The sequence below is a fragment of the Ranitomeya variabilis genome, chromosome 4, assembly GCF_051348905.1.
Source record: "Ranitomeya variabilis isolate aRanVar5 chromosome 4, aRanVar5.hap1, whole genome shotgun sequence".
NCBI classification, from domain to species: Eukaryota; Metazoa; Chordata; class Amphibia; order Anura; family Dendrobatidae; genus Ranitomeya; species Ranitomeya variabilis.
Genome location: NC_135235.1, coordinates 698,397,204 through 698,414,751, shown reverse-complemented (window position 1 = coordinate 698,414,751; position 17,548 = coordinate 698,397,204). Strand labels below are relative to the sequence as shown.

Sequence of the window (17,548 nt, the reverse complement as noted above, 5' to 3'; positions counted from 1 at the left end):
GAGTTGGAGGGTGCCTTGAGGTCCATGGCGGGGGGGGGAAGACTCCGGGGGCTGACGGCATTCCCTGTAGAACTCTATGGTGTCCTTACTGAGGAATTGCTAACTCAGTTATTGGGGGTCTTTGAGGAGTCGCTGGAGAGGGGAATATTACCTGCTTCTATGAGGGAGGCCATTATTGTGGTCATCCCTAAACCTGACAAAAATCCGCGGCTGCCGGAGTCATATAGACCAATATCACTCCTAACAGCAGATGTTAATATTTTGGCTAAAGCCTTGGCGAACAGACTGACCCGGGTGATAGAAAAAGTGGTTCACTCGGACCAATCGGGCTTTATGCCTAATAAATCCACTGCCATCAACTTGAGAAGGCAAATTTCTCAATATGCAAATACCGGTCGGATAATGCTGGCAGGAGGGTGGTGGTTTCCCTCGATGCACATAAGGCCTTCGATAGTATAGAATGGCAATACTTGTGGTCAGTGCTGAGTCGCTGTGGGTTTGGGCCAGTCTTTATATCATGGGTAAGACTCCTATACTCCTCTCCAGTGGCTAAAATCAAAGTGAACAATGCGTGGTCAGACAGCTTTCAACTGTTTCGAGGTACACGGCAGGGGTGCCCGTTGTCTCTGTTGCTGTTTGCCCTAGCGGTGGAACCACTGGCAGCGGCTATTAGAAGATCACAGACAGTAAAGGGGTTTGTGTATGAGAAAATAGAAGAAAAAGATGCTCTGTATGCGGACGACATCTTGCTTTTTCTTGGGGGCTCTGGGGAACCTTTAAGAAATGTAATATCATTAATTGAAGGATTTGGGCAAATTTCAGAGTTGATTATCAATTGGGATAAATCGAGTGTTCTACAGGTGGATAGAGAAATGGATTGTACGAGGGAGGTGGAAGAAGGCACAAAATTAAGGGTGGTTTCACAATTGAAATATCTAGGGATCCATGTAACTCTCCCCTTAACAAGATTTGAGGAGCTTAATCTTGAGCCATTAATAACTAAATTATGCGCCAAAATCTCAGCTTGGAATAAGTTGCATTTGTCGGTGGTGGGTAGAGTGAATCTCCTCAAGATGGTTGTGATGCCACAGGTTTTGTATCTTTTGCATAATTCTCCGGTATGGATCCCACTGAGCAGATTCCGTAGACTAAGATCATTATTTGGAGAGTTGGTGTGGGGTAGGAAGAGTCCGAGAATTAGGCAGGAGATACTGCAGAGACCTAAAGACGAAGGGGGGCTTGCCCTACCTAACCCTTGGTTATATTATTTGTCTGCGCAGAGCCAGCATCTTAGGGGATGGGGAAAAGGGCTCGAGAAGGGACAGGGTCATAGCAGTCTGGTATATATTATTGGAATATGGCCCTTGAGTCGGGGTCTAGAAGCAGGACTCTTTAAGAAATTGGGGACTTGTCTTCACACCATTAATTTAATTCATAAGGTATGGCAGACGCTTAAACGAATCAGGGGGGTTGTGAGATTCACAGAGTTTTCACCTATTTGGGATAACCCCTCTTTTCAAGAATTCAACCATATGGAAGGAATGGGAGAGTGGAGGGAAAAAGGCATTGGGTTGATAGGTCAATTGATTCATAACGGGAGTCTTAAATCTTATGATATGCTGCAGCAGGAATTTATTTTCTTGTTAAATCAAAAACACAGATGTACGGTACTTTGTTATATGAGTGGATACCATTTATTATGCTCAATAAAAATCTATCTGATTAAAAAAATAACACATGGTTTACACAAATTATATTTTCTTGTCTTAACTATATACTATTTAACATTATAAGCTGTGTATTTTTGTAATTATTGTATGTATACATGATTAATTACCACTTCTTTCTCTCTAAAAACAATCCCCTTTAACCCCTTTCCGACATCAGGCGTAAATGTACGCTGATGTCAGACTCCCTCAGTTTGATGTTGGTTCTGACCCTGAGCCCACATCTCTTCCTATACATGTCAACAGCTGACATGTGCGCCTACCAGCCTTTGACAGCAGCATTAACCCCTTCCCGACCTGTGACATAGCGTATGCGTCATGAAAGTCGGTGCCAATCCGACCTGTGACGCATATGCTGTGTCACAGAATGATCGCGTCCCTGCAGATCGGGTGAAAGGGTTAACTCCCATTTTACCCGATCTGCAGGGACAGGGGGAGTGGTACTTTAGCCCAGGGGGGGTGGCTTCACCCCCCCCCCCGTGGCTACGATCGCTCTGATTGGCTGTTGAAAGTGAAACTGCCAATCAGAGCGATTTGTAATATTTCACCTAAAAAACTGGTGAAATATTACAATCCAGCCATGGCCGATGCTGCAATATCATCGGCCATGGCTGGAAAACCTGATCTGCCCCCCCTCACACCCACCGATCTCCTCCCCAGTCCTCCGTTATGTGGTCCTGCCCGCTCCCCCGTCCTCCTGTCCGCTCCCTTCTTGCTCGGATCCACCCCCCCTGTGCTCCGATCACCCCCCCTGTGCTCAGATCCACCCCCCCACCACCCCTTCATACTTACCGATCCTCCCGGTGTCCGTACGTCTCCTCGCTGGGCGCCGCCATCTTCCAAAATGGCGGGCGCATGCGCAGTACGCCCGCCGAATCTGCCAGCCGGCAGATTCGTTCCATGTACATTTTGATCACTGTGATAAAACCTCACAGTGATCAAAATAAAAAAAATAGTAAATGACCCCCCCCCCTTATCACCTCCATAGGTAGGGACAATAATAAAAAAAAGAAAATATTTTTTTTTTCTTTTTCCACTAGGGTTAGGGTTAGAACTAGGGTTAGGGTTAGGGGTAGGGTTAGGGCATGTGCACACAGTGCGGATTTGGCTGCGGATCCGCAGCGGATTGGCCGCGGATCCGCAGCGGATTGGCCGCGGATCCGCAGCGGATTGGCTGCTGCGAATTCGTAGCAGTTTTCCATCAGGTTTACAGTACCATGTACACCTATGGAAACCCAAATCCGCTGTGCCCATGGTGCAGAAAATTCCGTGCGGAAACGCTGCGTTGTATTTTCCGCAGCATGTCAATTCTTTGTGCGGTTTCCGCAGCGTTTTACACCGGTTCCTCAATAGGAATCCGCAGGTGAAATTCGCACAAAAAAACATTGGAAATCCGCTGTAAATCTGCAGGTAAAACGCAGTGCCTTTTACCTGCAGATTTTTCAAAAATCGTGCGGAAAAATCTCACATGAATCCGCAACGTGGGCACATAGCCTTAGGGTTAGGGTTGGAATTAGAGTTAGGGTTGGAATTAGGGCTAGGGTTGGAAATAGGGTTAAGATTAGGCTTGTGGTTAGGGTTACGGATAGGGTTAGGAGTGTGTTGGGGTTACAGTTGTGGTTAGGGTTGGGATTAGGGTTAGGGTTGGGATTAGGGTTAGGGCTACAGTTGGGATTAGGGTTGTGTTGGGGTTAGTGTTGAAGTTAGAATTGAGGGGTTTCCACTGTTTGGGCACATCAGGGGTCTCCAAACGCAACATGGCACCACCATTGATTCCAGCCAATCTTGCTTTCAAAAAGTCAAATGGTGCTCCCTCCCTTCCAAGCCCTGACGTGCACCCAAACAGTGGTTTACCCCCACATATGGGATACCAACGTACTCAGGACAAACTGGGCAACAACTGTTGGGGTCCAATTTCTCCTATTACCCTTGCAAAAATAAAAAATTACTTGCTAAAACATAATTTTTGAGGAAAGAACAATTATTTTTTATTTTCACCGCTCAGCGTTATAAACTTCTGTGAAGCACTTGGGGGTTGAACGTGCTCGCCACACATCTAGATAAGTTCTTTGGGGGGTCTAGTTTCCAAAATGGGGTCACTTATGGGGTGATTCTACTGTTTAGGCACATCAGGGGCTCTGCAAATGCAACGTGACGCCCGCAGACCATTCCATCAAAGTCTGCATTTCAAATGTCACTACTTCCCTTCCGAGCCCTGACGTGCGCCCAAACAGTGGTTTACCCCCACATATGGGGTACCAGCGTACTCACAACAAACTGGGCAACAAATATTGGGGTCCAATTTCTCCTGCTACCCTTGTGAAAATAGAAAATTGCTTGCTAAAACATCTTTTTTGAGGACAGAAAAATGATTTTTTATTTTCACGGCTCTGCGTTGTAAACTTCTGTGAAGCACTTGGGGGTTGAACGTGCTTACCACATATCTAGATAAGTTCCTTGGGGGGTCTAGTTTCCAAAATTGGGTCACTTGTGGGGGTTTCTACTGTTTAGGCACATCAGGGGCTCTGCAAACGTAACATGATGCCCGCAGACCATTCCATCAAAGTCTGCATTCCAAATCGTCACTACTTCCCTTCCGAGCCCCGACATGAGCCCAAACAGTGGTTTACCCCCACATATGGGGTATCAGCGTACTCAGGAGAAACTGGACAACAACTTTTGGGGTCAAATGTCACCTGTTACCCTTAGGAAAATTAAAAAATTCTGGGCTAAAAAAATATTTTTGAGGAAAGAAAACACATTTATTATTTTCACGGCTCTGCGTTATAAACTTCTGTGAAGCACTTGGGGGTTCGAAGTGCTCACCACACATCTAGATAAGTTCCCTTGGGGGTCTAGTTTCCAAAGTGGGGTCACTTGTGGGGAGTTTCTACTGTTTAGGCACATCAGGGGCTTTGCAAACGCAACGTGATGCCCGCAGAGCATTCCATCAAAGTCTGCATTTCAAAACGTCACTACTTCCCTTCCAAACCCCGACGTGTGCCAAAACAGTGGTTTACCCCCACATATGGGGTATCAGCGTACTCAGGAGAAACTGGACAACAACTTTTGGGGTCCAATTTCTCCTGTTACCCTTGGGAAAATAAAAAATTGTGGGCTAAAAAATCATTTTTGAGAAAAGAAAAATTATTTTTTATTTTCATGGCTCTGCGTTATAAACTTCTGTGAAGCACTTGGGGGTTCAAAGTGCTCACTATGAATCTAGATTAGTTCCTTGGGGGGTCTAGTTTCCAAAATGGGGTCACTTGTAGGGGAGCTCCAATGTTTAGGCACACAGGGGCTCTCCAAACGCGACATGGTGTCCGCTAATGATTGAAGCTAATTTTCCATTCAAAAAGCCAAATGGCGTGCCTTCCCTTCCGAGCCCTGCCCTGCGCCCAAACAGTGGTTTACCCCCACATATGGGGTATCATCGTACTCAGGACAAACTGGAAAACAACATTTGGGGTCCAATTTCTCCTATTACCCTTGGGAAAATAAAAAAATTGTTGCGAAAAGATCATTTTTGAGGAAAGAAAAATAATTTTTTATTTTCATGGCTCTGCGTTATAAACTTCTGTGAAGCACCTGGGGATTTTAAGTGCTCACTATGCATCTAAATAAGTTCCTTGGGGGGTCTAGTTTCCAAAATGGGGTCACTTGTAGGGGAGCTCCAATGTTTAGGCACACAGGGGCTCTCCAAACGCGACATGGTGTCCGCTAACGATTGGAGCTAATTTTCCATTCAAAAAGTCAAATGGCGCGCCTTCCCTTCCGAGCCTTGCCGTGCACCCAAACAGTGGTTTACCCCTACATATGAGGTATCGGCGTACTCAGGAGAAATTGCCCAACAAATTTTAGGATCCATTTTATCCTGTTGCCCATGTGAAAATGAAAAAATTGAGGCTAAAATAAATTTTGTGTGAAAAAAAAGTACTTTTTCATTTTTACAGATCAATTTGTGAAGCACCTGAGGGTTTAAAGTGCTCACTATGCTTCTAGATAAGTTCCTTGGGGGGTCTAGTTTCCAAAATGGGGTCACTTGTGGGGGAGCTACAATGTTTAGGCACACAGGGGCTCTCCAAACCTGACATGGTGTCCGCTAGCGATGGAGATAATTTTTCATTCAAAAAGTCAAATGGCGCTCCTTCCCTTCCGAGCCTTACCATGTGCCCAAACAGTGGTTTACCCCCACATGTGAGGTATCGGTGTACTCAGGAGAAATTGTCCAACAAATTTTAGGATCCATTTTATCCTGTTGCCCATGTGAAAATGAAAAAATTGAGGCTAAAATAATTTTTTGGCGAAAAAAAAGTACTTTTTCATTTTTACGGATTAATTTGTGAAGCACCTGGGGATTTAAAGTGCTCACTATGCTTCTAGACAAGTTCCTTGGGGGGTCTAGTTTCCAAAATGGGGTCACTTGTGGGGGTGCTCCAATGTTTAGGCACACGGGGGCTCTCCAAACGCGACATGGTGTCCGCTAAAGATTGGAGCCAATTTTTCATTCCAAAAGTCAAATGGCGCTCCTTCCCTTCCGAGTCCTGCCGTGCGCCCAAACAGTGGTTTACCCCCACATATGAGGTATCAGCGTACTCAGGACAAATTGGACAACAACGTTCGTGGTCCAGTTTCTCCTTTTACCCTTGGGAAAATAAAAAAATTGTTGCGAAAAGATCATTTTTGTGACTAAAAAGTTAAATGTTAATTTATTCCTTCCATGTGGCTTCTGCTGCTGTGAAACACCTGAAGGGTAAATAAACTTCTTGAATGTGGTTTTGAGCACCTTGAGGGGTGCAGTTTTTAGAATGGTGTCACTTTTGGGTATTTTCAGCAATATAGAACCCTCAAACTGACTTCAAATGTGAGGTGGTCCCTAAAAAAAATGGTTTTGTAAATTTTGTTGTAAAAATGAAAAATCACTGGTCAAATTTTAACCATTATAACTTCCTAGCAAAAAAAAAATTTGTTTCCAAAATTATGGTGATGTAAAGTAGACATGTGGGAAATGTTATTTATTAACTATTTTGTGTCACATAACTCTCTGGTTTAACAGAATAAAAATTCAAAATGTGAAAATTGCAAAATTTTTAAAATTTTCGCCAAATTTCCGTTTTTTTCACAAATAAACCCAGAAATTATTGACCTAAATTTACCACTAACATGAAGCCCAATATGTCACGAAAAAACAGTCTCAGAACCGCTAGGATCCGTTGAAGCGTTCCTGAGTTATTACCTCATAAAGGGACACTGGTCAGAATTGCAAAAAACGGCAAGGTCATTAAGGCCAAAATAGGCTGGGTCATGAAGGGGTTAAGCATGCACTTCTGGCAAGCGTGCTGGAAATCCCACCCATTGGTGACCCTGTCACGTGATTGCGAGTCACCAATGGGTTGGCATGACAACTAGAAGTCTCCAGCAGACCTCTTTAGTTGTCACTGCCGGATTGCAATGAGCGCCGCCAGCTAGCCGAAACCACATGGACGAGAGATCGTCCTGACAAACTCTCGCTCGCCTTTTAACATGGGAAAACGCTACTCAGACAACACAGGGTGAGGGTAAAACAGTGCTTTATTGAACTGCAAATCATGCAGGTAACACAAAGAAGAGTCCTAGCACAATACCCAAGATGGTGCACATTACAGTCTCACCCTTCTGCTGACTCGCCAGGATAATAGCAACCGTGACTTCAGATCTTCCAGGATCGCTACCCTACCTGTGGCATACACACAGAGAGGAGGTAACGACAAGCGTAGGAAGATGACAGTCCATTCAGTCTATACAAGGCAGGCTGATCCGAGGAGCACAACCTGGCTTCACATTTCAGGGTCGGTAACTCCATCTGTGGCATGCACACAGAGACGGGGTAACAAGTGTAGGAAGATGACAGTCCATTGAGTCCATACAAGGTACAAGGCCAGTTGATCCAAGGATCACAACCTGGATTCATCTTCCAGGGTTGACTACTCCCACCTGTGGCACACACACAGAGGGGCGGTAGCAACAAGTGTAGGAAGATGACAGTCCATTGAGTCCATACAAGATACAAGGCCATTTGATCTGAGGATCACAACCTGGCTTCTCCAATCGTATCCATGGTTCAGTGATGGTCAATGGAGCAGATCTGTATTCTTAAAACGGAGTCTCAAAAACTCCAAGGTTGTTTCCTATAGAATGATAGATCAGTGTCCCTCGTAATGGAGCCATGATGTAAAATGGCTGCTGTCCTGTCTCTGGTTCTTTTGGGATGTATGGATGTCTTAGCAGAATCTCTCACGCTGTTTCTCTCAGTTTCCTTATACAGAGGCATGTAACCTAGTTTTAGACTTAACAAGTGTCCCTCATTCAGTATTTACATAAAGGGTAAGAATGGAGACAAGATCAAGTAGCATTACTTGATTATGTAAACTATTTGCATAGTTTTTCCCTTAGGGTACCGTCACACATTGAAATTTCCATCGCTACGACGTTACGATTCGTGACGTTCTAGCGATATTGTTACGATATCGCTGTGTCTGACACGCTACTGCGATCAGACATCACGCTGAGAATCGTACGTCGTAGCAGATCGTTTGGAACTTTCTTTCGTCGCTTGATCACCCGCTGACATCGCTGGATCGTTGTGTGTGACAGCGATCCAGCGATGTCTTCGCTTGTAACCAGGGTAAACATCGGGTAACTAAGCGCAGGGCCGCGCTTAGTAACCCGATGTTTACCCTGGTTACCAGCGTAAACGTAAAAAAACAAACCGTACATACTCACCCGTCGGTGTCCTTCAGGTCCCTTGCCGTCTGCTTCCTGCTCTGACAGTGCCGGCCGGAAAGTGAGAGCAGAGCGCAGCGGTGCTGTGATCTGCTCTCACTGTACGGCTGCACTCAGAACAGGAAGCAGACGGCAAGGGACCTGAAGGACACCGACGGGTGAGTATGTACTGTTTGTTTTTTTACGTTTACGCTGGTAACCAGGGTAAACATCGGGTTACTAAGCGCGGCCCTGCGCTTAGTTACCCGATGTTTACCCTGGTTACCCGGGGACTTCGGCATCGCTCCAGCGCCGTGATTGCAACGTGTGACCGCAGTCTACGATGCTGGAGCGATGATTATACGACGCTGCGACGTCACGAATCGTGCCGTCGCAGCGATGAAAATTTCAATGTGTGACGGTACCCTTACTGCTTTGAGAAGTCAACAAACTGGCTCCAAAATACAATGCATAATTAGCATATCAGCAAACATCAGTAGTAAATAAGGGTAAGCGCACAACAAAAGTCAATATTACAGTCTGTTTTCTTAACCAACCAGAAATCAACACTTAAATTTGAAAGCCAACACACAGATAATATTCTATTATTCTTCGTTTGCTAAATATATCTGTCTGGTTAATTAAGTTACAATGATGTATGTCTTCACAATGCCAAAAGTAAAAAAAAAAAAAAGTTTTAAAAATATAAAAAAATGTAAAATAAATATAAAAGTTCAAATTACAACCTTTCGCCCCATTCAAAATAAAACAATAAAAAAAAATAAATAAAAAAAAAAAAAATCAAACATATACGTATTTGGTATCCCTGCGTTCAGAATCACTCGTTCTATCAGTATAAAAAAAGAATTAACCTGATTGCTAAACAGCGTAACAAGAAAAAAAAAGAGTAAAAATGCCAGAATTACGTTTGTTAGGTCACCACAACATTGCATTAAAATGCAATAATGGGCGATTAAAAGATCGTATCTGCATCAAAATTGTATTCATTAAAAATGTCAGCTCGGCACACAAAAAGTGCCTCACCCAACCCCAGATCATGAAAAATGGAGACGCGACGGGTATCGGAAAATGGTGCAATTCTTTTATACTTTACCTAATAAAGAGGAGTTATTTTTACTGATAAATGTTTGTTTTGCATTGTTTATTTTCTGTTGGTATTTGGTTTATCCTATAAAACTCCCATATAATATTCTCACCTTGAATTTATTCTATGAAACGCCCATATAATATTCCATCCTTGAACGCACGCCGCACACATCATGTTTTTATACAATTTGTCAATAACATATATAGGTTCTCCCTGTCTTAGTTATTTTTGATGGTCAACAAAATATGATTTTCTTGTAATTCATTTCTCACACTCTAGGTATGATAATGACTTCTCTCTGTGTGGGATTTTTTATGTTTAAAAAGGTTGTCCACTACTTAGACAACCCCTTTTCATTCCTCATGTTTGATCCTATTAAAATAAAAACACTTATACAAACCTCCCACACCGGCACCATTTCAACGGTGTCGGCACTTGCATTCTTGGGTCTCTTTTGAGGTTTTTACCTCATGTGAGCCCTGAGCCCAATCAGCGCTGGCATCACTGTCCCCACCTTCAGACAAATCGAGCATCATGAGGCAGAGACCAGCCGCGGCCCTGGCTTCCTGATGTTGTTCAATACGTCCGAAAGAACAGTGAAGCTGACGCTGACTGGGCGCAGAGCTCGTGTGATGTGACAAACTCACATAAGCCCCGGGACAGTGAGTCTCGACACCGCTGAAGTGGAGCCGGCACGCCAGCAGAGTATGAGAGTTTTTATTTTAATGAAGCCAAACATGAGGAATGAGTTCACTGAGAAAAAAATATATATGTATATAATTATCCCTTGATTAGAAGATTCACTGACAAAAGGATAAAACTAAACTTTATTAATTCCAAATGTAAAACTATACCCATAATTCACCCCCTGAACATTAGTCAGAAGGTGACTAATAGAAAAAACATTTACCACACATCTCAGTATATAAGGTGAGGTGACATATACACACTCACTCTCCAAGCTTTCCGTCGCTACACGTTTCATCGTCCTCCCCAAACACGACTCATCAAGAGACTATTTAATATTGACCTATATTCAAGCAAGACAAGACGAAAAAAAATTAAAATCATGTATCATGTTATCCGAAATAGTCAGAAAACTAGCCACACATTGTCAGATCCGAAACTTCAAACTCTATACTTCGTAAGTTTATAACCCACTCCAGTGTCAGGAATAGAAAGTATGTGAAAATGCAGTATATACCGCTCAGGGAACACAACTTCCAGAGATCATTTCCATATTCATACTAAATAATTGCACAGATCTTTCAGACATTATGATTGCTCATAGACCGCAGAATGGGCATTAGTTAGAAGCTGCTAATGATTATAAGGACTATGGGAAGTGGACCCTCTGGGTCACGGCTTCAGAGCCCCCAAGGGCGAGTGAACCAGATGATGCCCACCCCTGTACAGGGAGTGTTAGGGACACGCCCTAGGAGGGTGAAGCCGCAACTGATGGAGCCAAAGGGACGACTGTAGATAGAACAAAGAGGGAACGGAAGACGAAGGAGCTCCGTCTTGGAGCTCCTGAAGTGACAAGAATGGTGGAAACACTGGACAGATAGAGGCAGCAAAGACAAAGTACTGACCGATAAGATGAAAGCACACGTTAGATGGGAAACGACAGAGACTCAGGACTGGCAGGTACGGCAGGCACATCGGACTGGAAGGTACAGCAGGAACACAGGACTGGAAGGTACGGCAGGAACACAGGACTGGCAGGAACACAGGACTGGAAGGTACGGCAGGAACACAGGACTGGTAGGTACAGCAGGAACACAGGACTGGTAGGTACGGCAGGAACACAGGACTGGCAGGAACGCAGGACTGGTAGGTACGGCAGGAACACAGGACTGCCAGGGATGGCAAACAGACTATCAGAGTCACAGCAAAGGATGCACAGAACAGAGCCTTGGAACCTAAGGAGATGCTGGCAATAAGCCAGTGAACGCAATAGACGCAAAGGCGTCTGAGCAGGGCAGACGCTGAGAATTAGTACCCGACGGGCGCCGCCATATTGAAGGCGGAGCCGCCAGGTCACGACCTCCCAGAAGCCCCAGCGATGAAAGGAGCGCGTCTGCGCACGCGCGAACCACGGAATGGACGAGTGCCCGAGAAGCTAGAAGATGGAGAGAAGGAAGAAGCATCGAGAGCGCGCCGGCCAGATAGGCAAGCATGAAATAGCGGCGTAACAGTACCCCCTCTCTTACCCCCCCCTCTCTTTAAAACTGGAAAGGAATCTTTTCAAGATTACAGGAGCATTGATATTCTCCAGGGGTTCCCAAGATCTTTCTTCGGGACCAAAGCCTTTCCAATGAATTAAGTAAAAAGTCTTACCCTTAACAAATTTCCTAGCGAGAATACCCTTAACCTCAAATGAAGCATCGGAATAGGTAGATGAGAATGCGATGGAGCAGAATGAAAATGATTAAAAATTGCGAGTTTGAGAAGTGATACATGAAAAGAGTTAGGAATACGTAACGAGGTGGGCAACTTCAACTTGTAAGCTACATCATTAATTTGGCTAGAAATCTCAAAGGTATCGATGTAACGTGGACCTAATTTTTTAGAGGGAATCTTGAGTCTAATGTAGCGAGAGAATAACCAGACCTTGTCGCCCGGACGATACGGAGGAACATCTAAACGCCTTTTGTCAGCATACTTTTTCATTCTGCAACTAGCCCTCTGAAGCGCCTCCTTAGCCTCCTGCCAAATCTTGGAGAATTCCAAAGACAAGGAATCCGCCGCCGGTACACCTGAGGTGGGGAGAACAGGAAGAGGAATGCCGGGATGTTGCCAAAAAACAATAAAAAAAAAGGAGATTTAGACGAAGATTCACTAGTATGGTTATTATAAGCGAATTCTGCCCAAGGAAGAAGAGACACCCAGTCATCATGATGAGCATTAGTAAAATGGCGAATTTAAGATGTGAGAATTTGATTCACACGTTCCACTTGTCCGTTGGACTTTGGATGGTATGCAGAAGAAAAATCTAACAATACCTTCATAAGTCCACAAAGAGCTCTCCAAAAACGAGAGGTAATCTGAACTCCACGGTCGGACACGATATGCTTTGGGAATCCATGAAGCCGAAATACTTAATGTAAAAAGATCTTTGCTAGATCAGGAGCTGAAGGTAAACCAGGTAGAGAGATGAAGTGGGCCATTTTGGAAAATCTATCCACCACCACCAAAATTACAGTGCAATTAGAGGATTTCGGTAAATCGGTGACGAAGTCCATTGCAATATGACTCCAGGGAACCAAAGGCACAGGAAGTGGATGCAGTGGTCCAGAAGGAAGCTGTCGAGGAACTTTGTTCCTAGCACAAGAGGAACAAGAGGCAACGAAATCCAGGACATCTTGGCGAAGCGAAGGCCACCAGTAATGGTGAGAAATCAGGGTGAGAGTTTTCTTGCCCCCAACATGTCCAGTGACAGGGAAGAATGACCCCAATGTAAAACTTTCATTTTGTCACGATTTGACATGAAGGTTTTTCCCGAGGGAGTAGTGATCACCTTCAGAGGAGCCAACAAAATCTTAGCAGGATCAAGAATATGCGCTGGCCTCTCCTCTTCATCCAAAGGTTGAAAAGATCTTGACAGAGCGTCAGCTTTAATGTTCTTATTCCCGGGTTGGAAATGTAACTCAAAGTCGAAACATCCGAAAAACAAGGACCATCTAGCTTGTCGAGGGTTTAGTCTTTGGGCGGACTGGACATAGGACAGATTCTTGTGATCTGTAAAAATAATGAAAGGATGTACAGCCCCTTCTAGGAGGTACCGCCACTCCTCCAGGGCCAATTTAATGGCCAGTAATTCCTTGTCACCAATGGAATAGTTTTGCTCCGGAGGAGAGAAAGCCTTAGAGAAATACCCACAGGTGACTAATCGACACGAGTTAGACCTCTGAAGTAGGACCGCTCCAGCTCCAATAGAGGATGCACCAAATTCAAGGATAAACGGTTTGTTGGAATCTGGTCGTTGAAGCTGAAGCAAACTCTTGTTTCAGAGTTTGGAAGGCAGCTTCAGCCTCTGGAGGCCAGAGATTAGAGTTTACTCCCTTGCGGACCAGAGCAGAAAATGGTTTGGTCAAAGAGGAGAAATGAGGGATAAATTGTCTATAGTAGTTGGCTTAGCCAAGAAATCGCTGAATAGCCTTTTCTCCCGAAGGACGTGGCCAATTTAGAACGGCTGACACTTTCTCAGGATCCATCTTCAGACCATCCTCAGAGACAATATAACCCAGGAAGGGTACCGAGGACTGTTCAAAGACACATTTCTCAATCTTCGCGAAGAGATGATTCTGTCTTAAACGTAGTAAGACCTGGCGAACATCATGTCGATGAGTGGATAAATCTGGAGAAAAGACAAGGATGTCATCCAAGTAGACCATGACACTGTTATAGAGGCAATCTCGAAAGATATCGTTGACGAACTCTTGGAACACAGCAGGAGCATTACAAAGTCCGAAAGGCATTACCAAATACTCGTAGTGACCGTCCCGAGTGTTGAATGCGGTTTTCCACTCGTCCCCCGCACGGATACGAATCAAGTTAGAGGTCTAGCTTGGTAAAAACTCGTGCTCCCCTCAGGCGGTCGAAGAATTCTGAAAGAAGAGGCAATGGGTATTCTTCACAGTGATGTTATTTAACCCTCTGTAGTCAATACAAGGACAAAGGGTATCATCCTTCTTTTTCACAAAAAAGAAACCTGCCCCAGCTGGAAACAAAGATTTTCAAATGAAACCTTTGGTAAGGTTCTCTTGAATATAGTCTGACATAGCTTGAGTTTCTGCAGGTGAGAGAGGATAAATTTTTCCTCTAGGAGGAGTGGTACCAGGTCCAAGGTCTACAGGACAGTCTTAGGGTCGATGTGGCGGAAGAGTATCCGCCTTTTTGTCAAAAACATCCGCAAAAGAAGCATAAACAGAGGGCAACCCGGAAGGGATGGGGAAGGGACAGGGAACACCAACAGGATGCACCGGCAGCAGACAACGAGTCCGACAGGAATCCCCCCAGCAAATAATGTTGCCCCTATGCCAATCTAAGAAGGGTTCGTGGACCCATAACCACAGAAGACCGAGAAGAATAGGATGAGAGATGTTGGCTAAAACAAAAAATGAGATTCTCTCCCTATGAAGAGCCCTTACCTGAAGCTCAACTAACTGAGTAACTTGAGTGACAGTCTCTTGCAGCGGTCTCCCGTCTACGGAAGTGAGGAAAAGAGGATTCTCTAAAGACCTAACAGGGACAGAAAACTTAACCTCCTCCAACCTAATAAAATTTCCCGCTGCACCGGAGTCCACATAAGCCTCAAGAGAAAAACGCTTATCATGAATGTGCAACAAAACTGGTAGAGTGAGGGGTAGAGAGGTTTCACATGCACCTAGGGAGACCTCTCTTACCTGACCTAGGTGGAGGATTTTGGACGATCTGGGCAGGCTCGGAGAAGATGAGAGGAGCTTCCACAGTAAAAACAGAGACTTTGGACGTGTCTCTCCTTCCGACGTTGTTCAGAGAGTTTAAGACGATCCACTTGCATCGACTCTGGGGCAGGAACCGAATCAGAGACTCTGGGCCGTGGACTGAGAGGTCTACGAGAAGGCATAGAAGAACGAGGAAATTTTTTCTCCTGAGCTCGCTCCTGGAAGCAAAGGCATATGCGAGTAGCCAAGGCAATTAAATCCTCCAAATTAGTTGGAGTATCTCGACCTGCTATTTCATCTTTATTACGGCTAGAAAGTCCCCGCCAGAAAGCCCCTACTAACGCCTCATTATTCCAACCCAAGTCAGAAGATAAGGTCCGAAACTGGATAGCGTATTGCCCAACAGTTAAAGACCCCTGCAGTAAATTAAACAAAGCCTCAGTGGTTGAGGCCAAGCGACCCGGTTCATCAAATACTCAACGAAAGGTCTCTAAAAATGGAGTGAGCTGAAGAACCACTGGATCATCCCGCTCCCATAGAGGATTAACCCATGCTAAAGCATCTTCCTCCAAATGAGAAACAATAAAAGCCACCTTGGCCCGATCCGTAGGATACTGCATAGGAAGAAGCTCAAAATGAAGACGACACTGATTGAGAAATCCCCAACATAGTTTGGGATCCCCATTAAAGCGAGGAGGTTTGGCCATATGGGGAGTGGGATGAGGAGCTAGAGCTAGTGAAGGAACCGACGCGGCAAACTGGAGAGAAAGAAGACGACTATCAACAGAAGCCATATATCCAAGAATATGGGACTGAGCGTCACGCTGCTGTGCCAGTTCTTGTTGCAAACTGGCCAGCTGAGAGGCATTCCCCGGATCAGAGGACTGGAGAGCAGAGAGACGGGAGTCCATAGACTTCATAAAGAACATCATCCGAGTCTTTCTCCCGCAGGAAAACAAGCTCTTTCTAAGCAGCTGCATCTCCAGCGGGGTCCATGGCCTTTGCGTACTATAAGGACTAAGGGAAGTGGACCCTCTGGGTCACGGCTTCAGAGCCCCCAAGGGGCGAGTGAACCAGATGATGCCACCCCCTGTACAGGGAGTGTTAGGGACAGGCCCAAGCAGGGTGAAGCCACAACTCACGGAGCCAAAGGGACGACTGTAGATAGAGCAAAGAGAGAACGGAAGATGAAGGGAAGACGGAGCTGCTGAAGTTACAAGAATGGCGGAGACACTGGACAGACAGAGGCAGCAAAGACAAAGTACTGACTGGTAAGATGAAAGCACACGTTAGATGGGAAACGACAGAGACTCAGGACTGGCAGGCACATCGGACTGGAAGGTACAGCAGGAACACAGGACTGGAAGGTATGGCAGGAACACAGGACTGGCAGGAACACAGGACTGGTAGGTACGGCAGGAACACAGGACTGGTAGGTACGGCAGGAACACAGGACTGGTAGGTACGGCAGGAACACAGGACTGGTAGGTACGGCAGGAACACAGGACTGGCAGGAACACAGGACAGGAAGGTACGGCAGGAACACAGGACTGGTAGGTATGGCAGGAACACAGGACTGGCAGGGATGGCAAACAGACAGTCAGGGTCACAGCAAAGGATGCACAGAACAGAGCCTAGGAACCTAAGGAGATGCTGGCAATAAGCCAGCGAACGCAATAGACGCAAAGGCGTCTGAGCAAGGCAGACGCTGGGAAGTACCAGACGGGCGCCGCCATATTGGAGGCGGAGCCGCCGGGTCACGACCTCCCAGAAGGCCCAGCGACAAAAGTAGCACATCTGCGCACGCACGAACCACGGAATGGACGAGCACCGGAGAAGCTAGAAGACGGAGAGCAGGAAGAAGCATCGGGACAGGTATGTATGAAATAGCGGCGTAACAATGATCTTTGGAGCAGGTAAGTTTCCCTGAGTGGTATATATTGGGCCGTCTGAAAACGGAGTTCAGTCTAGGACAATTTGCCTGCACTACTAATAGACATCTGTTACAATACCAAACTAGTGCAGTCCCTGTAGGAGAAAAAACACAATAATTATATTGTATTTTCACATACTTTCTATTCCTGACTGACCGCCACTGGAGTGGCTTATAAACTTATGAAGCATATAGTTTGACGTCTGGGATTTGCCTATATATGGCTAGTTTTCTGACTGTTTTGGATAACATGATACACGATTTTAGTTTTTTTCCCATCTAGTCTGGCTTGAATATAGGTCAATATTAAATAAAGTCTCCCGATGAGTCGTCTTTGGTGAGGACGATGAAACCCATAGAAATGAGAGGCTTTGAGGGTGAGTGTGTATACCTCACCTCACCCCATATACTAAAATGTGGGGTATATGTTTTTTCTATTAGTCACCTTCTGACTAACCTTCATGGGGTGAATTATGGGTATAGTTTTACATTTGGAATTAATAAAGTTTAATTTTATCAGCAAACATGAGGAATGACATGAGACAACCCCTTTAAGAAGATCCAATTTTGGTTAAAACTATTTCAACATTATGAACATAAAAGTGGCTTC

General features: G+C 45.1%; 2 protein-coding genes across 3 annotated transcripts in view; both read right to left on the bottom strand.

Moving 5' to 3' along the window:
* LOC143767747 (uncharacterized) overlaps positions 1 to 17,548 on the bottom strand; it is a 336,680-nt gene that overhangs the window by 236,184 nt on the left and 82,948 nt on the right. The window lies entirely within an intron of this gene.
* The window catches only part of LOC143767730 (uncharacterized), a 598,000-nt gene that overhangs the window by 558,914 nt on the left and 21,538 nt on the right, over positions 1 to 17,548 (bottom strand). The gene's annotated exons all lie outside the window — the stretch shown is intronic.